The 6,001-nt window shown below is 32.3% G+C and overlaps 1 long non-coding RNA gene across 3 annotated transcripts in view; it reads right to left on the reverse strand.

The window, feature by feature from the left end:
- Positions 1 to 2,388: 2,388 nt before the first annotated feature.
- LOC110024499 overlaps positions 2,389 to 6,001 on the reverse strand; it is a 23,594-nt gene continuing 19,981 nt past the window's right edge. The window contains exons 2-3 of one of the 3 annotated variants that reach the window (XR_002294013.1): positions 2,763 to 2,931; positions 2,389 to 2,537 (exon numbers count right to left, since the gene is read on the reverse strand). This is a non-coding gene — a long non-coding RNA (uncharacterized LOC110024499). Of the gene's footprint in view, positions 2,538 to 2,744; positions 2,935 to 6,001 lie in introns of all 3 variants that reach the window. The other 2 variants (XR_002294011.1, XR_002294012.1) reach the window with 2 other exon arrangements.

Raw genomic sequence — 6,001 nt, forward strand, 5'->3', positions numbered from 1 at the left:
AGTCAAAAGACAAAAAATATTGTAATGACTACTCATGAATGTTGCACATATACTCCTCGGTTGTCTATGGATGTATGGCATTAATGTAAATTTTTATGGATGACATAGAACTTATGCTTTTAAATTCAATAGCGCATCTATTCAGTTGTTTCCAATTAAGATTACTAAGATCTCACCTGAGCAACAACACAAATCTAGGACTAAAAACGAAAACTACACCTAGTCAATCCCCGAAGGCTAGATTAAAACTTTGGCCTGCTATTCTATCAACTACTCTAATTCCACTAAACAAATTAAAATTTTAGCCAAGGCCACCATTACCTTACCCATTGAGCAGTTCATGTCAAGTTTGCTATTTGGTGGACAAAAGGCCATTGATCATACATAAAATATCTCCTAATGCTTTTGAAAATTATATATGCACTCTCTACAGACCTTTTGTTACAATTTCTAAACATTATTCCAGATGAACTGTCTGATGAGCTTCTTCCCATAAGAGTACAGGCCTTTCTCGTCTTTCTATATTCAATTTTCAAAGTTTCAATTGCTTTTGACTACTTGGCAATTTCGTGAAGCAATCTTCTATGACAATGAGCAACAACAACAACAACATTTTTTCTTTTTTTTTTTTTTTTTCTTTTTTTTTGTCGGCTACATGAATCATTTTTTCTCCTTACATCCTATTTAGTGGCATATTAATGTTAATATTAATTTCTAAATTTTCATTTAGTTCTAATAAATTAAGATCATTTTTTAAAATAATAAGCCCAAGTTTTTCTAGGTCTACCTCTGTCTTTCTTAACATAACTTGAATCTAAAACATCTACTTTCCTAATCGAATCATCAGATGGTCGACGCTTAATGTGACCAAATCATCTAAGACGACTTTCTCTGATTTTGTCCGTCACAGGAGCTACACCAACCCTATCACGGATTTATTCATTTCGCATTTTGTCTCTAAGTGTAAAGCCACTCATCCACCTAATCATTCTCATCTCGGCAACACTTAGTATTACGCTTCTCTTTTAAAGGCCAACATTCAGCGTCATAGAGCATTGCAGGTCTCACCACTGTCTTATACAATTTTCCTTTCAATCTAAGCAGTACTTTTCTATCACACAAAAGCCCCGAAGCATTCCTCCACTTCAACCAACCAACTTGAATTATACTATTAACATCCCAATCTATATCACCATCGCTTTGAACAACAGACCCGAGATATCTAAATCGTTCACACCTTTTAATAATTTAATTACCCAAAGTTACAATTCTGCCACTAGAGCTATTACTACTAAAATTACATTACATGTATTCAGTTTTAGTTCTCCTCAAATGAAAGCCTTTAGACTCCAATGCAAACATCCATAATTCAATTTTTTCCTGCATTTTTTCTCTCGTCTTATCCACGAGAAGGATATCATCAACAAAAAACATCGCCAAGGTACACCCTCCTGTAAATGTTCAGTAAGACCACCCATAACTAAAGCAAAAAAGATGTGGGCTTAAAGCCGATCCCTGATGTAATCCAACAGAAATAGGAAAAAAATTGGTCAATCCTCCTACAGTTCGAACACAAGTAAAAGCACTAGCATACATATCTTTAATGACTTGAATATAAGTCATATCAACACCTTTCTTCTCAGTAACTCTCCAAAGGATATCTCTTGGAATCTTATCGTAAGCTTTTTTAAATCAATATATAATCAAATGTAGATTCTCCTTATTATCTCTCAACTTCTCCATCAAACTTCTCAATAAATATATAACTTTCATAGTAGACATGCCCGACATAAATCCAAATTAATTATGAGAAATCTTTGTAATACGTCTTAACCTATGTTCAATTACTCTCCCATAATTTTAAAGTATGACTCATCAACTTAATTCCTCTATAAGTTGCCACTCTTTTGCATAGGGCTGTAAACAAGCCGAGATGCAGGGGGCGCCTGAGCGAGCTCAGGCTAGGCTCGTGTTCGGCTCGTTTGAATCTGGCTCGTGTTCGAAATGGCTCGTGAACAGTGTGTTCGTGTTCGGCTCAAATAACAATTTCATGTTTGTGTTCGGCTCGAATTGACTCGTTATAATATAAAATTATTTTAATAAAAATTAGTTTTTAAAAAAAATAATAATTTTGTCTAAAAATTTTTCAAGAACAAATTTCATACCAAAGTTCAGAGATTTATTAACTAAAAAAATGATTCACCCAAAAAACTTTGCAAAATTGATTATAAAATTTTACACAAGAATATTAATATTATTTGACAAAAACTTACAAAATAAGAATCAATTTATTACGAATTTTAAAATGTACAAACTAAACAAGAGTACAAAAAATACAAATAAAATCTCAAAATAAAAATCAAAATCTAAAAAATAATTGTACTGTACATTTAATTCTTCTTATGTTTTACAAACAACTCAAACTGCTAAAACTAATTTCTGTAAACCACAAGCTCACACCATTGGAGCAAGAATTGCAGTAGTTCTTTATATCGTTGTCTGTTCTTCCCGGCAACTGGGCGACAATCAAAGACCTCCTGTTTCAATAAAAGCCTGGTTTTTTAACTGAAATAATATATATTTTGGTTATGGGATTTAAAAAAAAAACATATTTTTCAGTAAAAAAAAAGGATTATTTAAGAATCATTCTCTGATCCTCAACACTTCAAAATATGACTTTTGATGATGATGAAGATCATGGCTCGATTAATTAAGAAGATTAAATAGGGATGAAATAATTATACCAACTTTCATAATTATACCAACTTTCTGTGGAAGAGCAATCCAATTTCCACCAGTTCTGTTCTACTCTATGTAAGACTTGAGTTTGGCATCTTCCTCTGGTGACCATTGTCCTTTCTTCACCTTCTCCTTATCGCAACATGGAGCTCTTCCCATGGCGGAAATCCTCCTCCTCGTCTTCTTCTTCTTCTTCTTTGTAAGAGTTTAAAAAGAAAAATTAATGAGGGACTAGAATAATATAATAGTGGGAAGAGAAGAAAGGATGGGGTTTGTTTCCTTTCGTCTTCCTTGAATTAGAATATATATGATGCAGCCATCAGCAATTTGGACCAACACTATCAGGAGCTCACATATAAATAGTATAATAATGATTTGAATATCTAAGTTAACTCGTATATCTATATAATTTTTGTATCTACATGGTTTTATTAATTCGTATAATACTAAAGTTTATGCAGTAACAACATGATAATAAATTCACTTGGGAGAGGAGTCAGAAGCTGAATAAGTTTGGCTCTGAACATTCACACAAATATGATTCTTTCAAATCTGAAATATGACTTCCCTGTGCGATATATATGTAAAAAAGGAATTCTTGGTGAGAAAAACGAAAGGGCCCAAAACGTGATTAACTGGTATGAGAAATTAATATTACACTCATCTCAAATCTTTCGTTAGTATGTTAACTTGTGTTGCCAAACCTGCAATGCCAAATAATCAAAATTTTCACTTGCAATGTCAAACCTGATTAAAAAAGAGAGTTTTCTAAGAAAGTATTATTTTCAAAATTAACATCTTCAATAGCAAAAGTCATATCATATGTTCTGCTCTTAATTAGCATATCTATCCCAGCCTTCTGCAACTTTTTATATTTTTATCTTAATGTTTGCAAACTTATGTTGCCTTCCAAAATTAAGAGTAAGAAGAATCATCTTAAAATATTTTTTATATTCTTATCTGAAAAGAAACTCTGTTGATTTCATGCACCCTCATGAAGCACAAAACCGCAGGAATGAAAAAACAGAGTGCATAAAACAAGTTCCTACAAAACATTAATGAGGCACAACAAAAATTAAAAGACTTCTTAATAACTAGCTAAATGTAAATCCTGGTTATGTATTTCCATGGATAGGACCATAATATTATAAATTTATGTATCACTCGCTTCCCCGGTCCACTAATTCGGCTATACACCCTTTATATAAATTGTACATTCGCTATCTAATTGAAATAAGAATTAAGAGTTTTACACTTTTATAATTAGACATGGTATTTATGATGAAAAATGGAGCCCATAGGTTCAGCATTGAATTCCCAATTAACTTCCGCTAAAAACATCTTCAGTCTGCATGAATGAAAGCCTACAGCAAGCATAATTAACATACACTAAAGTTCAGCATTGAATCTTAGAACCCATGACAAAGAATAACATCTTTCATAGGTGAAAAAATAGAGGGCATAAAACAAGTTCCCACTAAACAGAAAAAATGTAAAACAAGTTCCCATAGGCTATGTAAAAGAAAAATAAAACTCCTAAGAGGGTCTTTATCCACCTTATTGTGCCCATGTGCTTCCAGAATGGGCGATAACTTATATAACACTGGATCTTGTCATAACAAGTTGATACTTACTTTTATAAACAACAAACCTACTTCCAACAAAAATATAATGTCCAACATATATATCAGAAGATTTGTAACTTCAGAAAAATGGATACCATAATTCTTATGAAAGACCCCATCTATAAGGAAAACCCTAAACATCTATATCAGAAGAAGAGCTTGATAGCATATGCTTGATGGAGATGAATTGAAATGTGTGGTACCACTGTGAAAGCATTCCCCTTGAGTAACATAACTAGGCAGCTACTCTATAAATATTACCTGATATAGCTCACCATAAAGCAACACAATACTCTCATCAATTTGCAACAAAGTTGTACAATATTTGATGGCCAAAAATAGAGACGACAAGTTATCAAAAAAGCATGGCCCCAAAACTGATGAAGGACATTCATATAAAATATGAAGTTCCTAGAAATATCAAGTTTGTGTAAGATTTTTTATCATCAACTTTATAAAACTATATCCCAAATCTTATGGACTAACCCAAAAGGATGAGTCTGATGACCAATATAAAACTAAGAAAAAGATATGTGATGGTGCATACCTAACTTACATCTGAAAAAAAATAAATTACTTTGAACAAGAAAATAACAGATATAAATGCAATATGCGATGTTTCACTGCCAAAAACCCTACAAAGCCATGTTTCACTCAAAAAATATAAATAAATCTAAAAGAAATTTAATAAAGTTTAAGACAAGAGGCATGCCCAAAGATAAATAAGAAATATTACAGAAAAGATGCTCAAAGATAACACCTAGGTATCCAAACAAGAAACCGTGCAAGAAGTGCAAGAATATCGAGCAACCAAGCAAGAATACCGATCAATCGAGCCAACACTGCTATAAAGCGATGTTTCACTGCCAAAAACCCTACAAAGCGATGTTTCACTCAAAAAATCTAAATAAATCTAAAACAAATTAAGAAAGTTTGAGACAAGAGGCATACCTGAAAATAAATATGAAATATTACAGAAAAGATACTCAAAGATAACACCTAGGTATCCAAACAAGCAACCGTACAAGAATATCGAGCAACCAAGCAAGAATACCGATCAATCGAGCCAACGCTGCCTATCCAAGGAGAAGTAGAAGTAGAGATTAGATGTAAAACACAGAAGGCAAACCCTAAGCTGTCGCGACCGTGACAGAGGAGTAGTCGCAAAAGGGAAACTCAGAGAGGCAGCCGAATGCGAGAAGTTTCGAGACAGGGATGGGGGGTTGGTTAGGATTTTTTTGTTAAAGAGTATACATATCTCAATATATTTTAATTATTTCACTTATATTATACTATTATATAAATACATAATAATTATATAACTAATAAATATTATTAGTAATAAATTGTTATATATTATAATTTATATTATTTGATTTTATAAAATGTGATAATTTATTTTTTAGAAAAATTTAATTAATTATAATATTTAATATTTAATTTTATGAATATTTATTATGTATATATATATTTATTTATTTTCGAGTCAATTCGAGTCGAACACGAGCGAACAAACTTTTGTTCGTGTTTGACTCGTTTACATTTCAAGATTAAAAATTTGTTTGTGTTCGGCTCGTTAGGTTTAACGAACGAGCCGAACACGCGCTGCTTCACGAGGCGTACTCGCGCCGTTCGCG

Source organism: Phalaenopsis equestris, unplaced genomic scaffold, assembly GCF_001263595.1.
Source record: "Phalaenopsis equestris unplaced genomic scaffold, ASM126359v1 Scaffold000258, whole genome shotgun sequence".
NCBI lineage: Eukaryota > Viridiplantae > Streptophyta > Magnoliopsida > Asparagales > Orchidaceae > Phalaenopsis > Phalaenopsis equestris.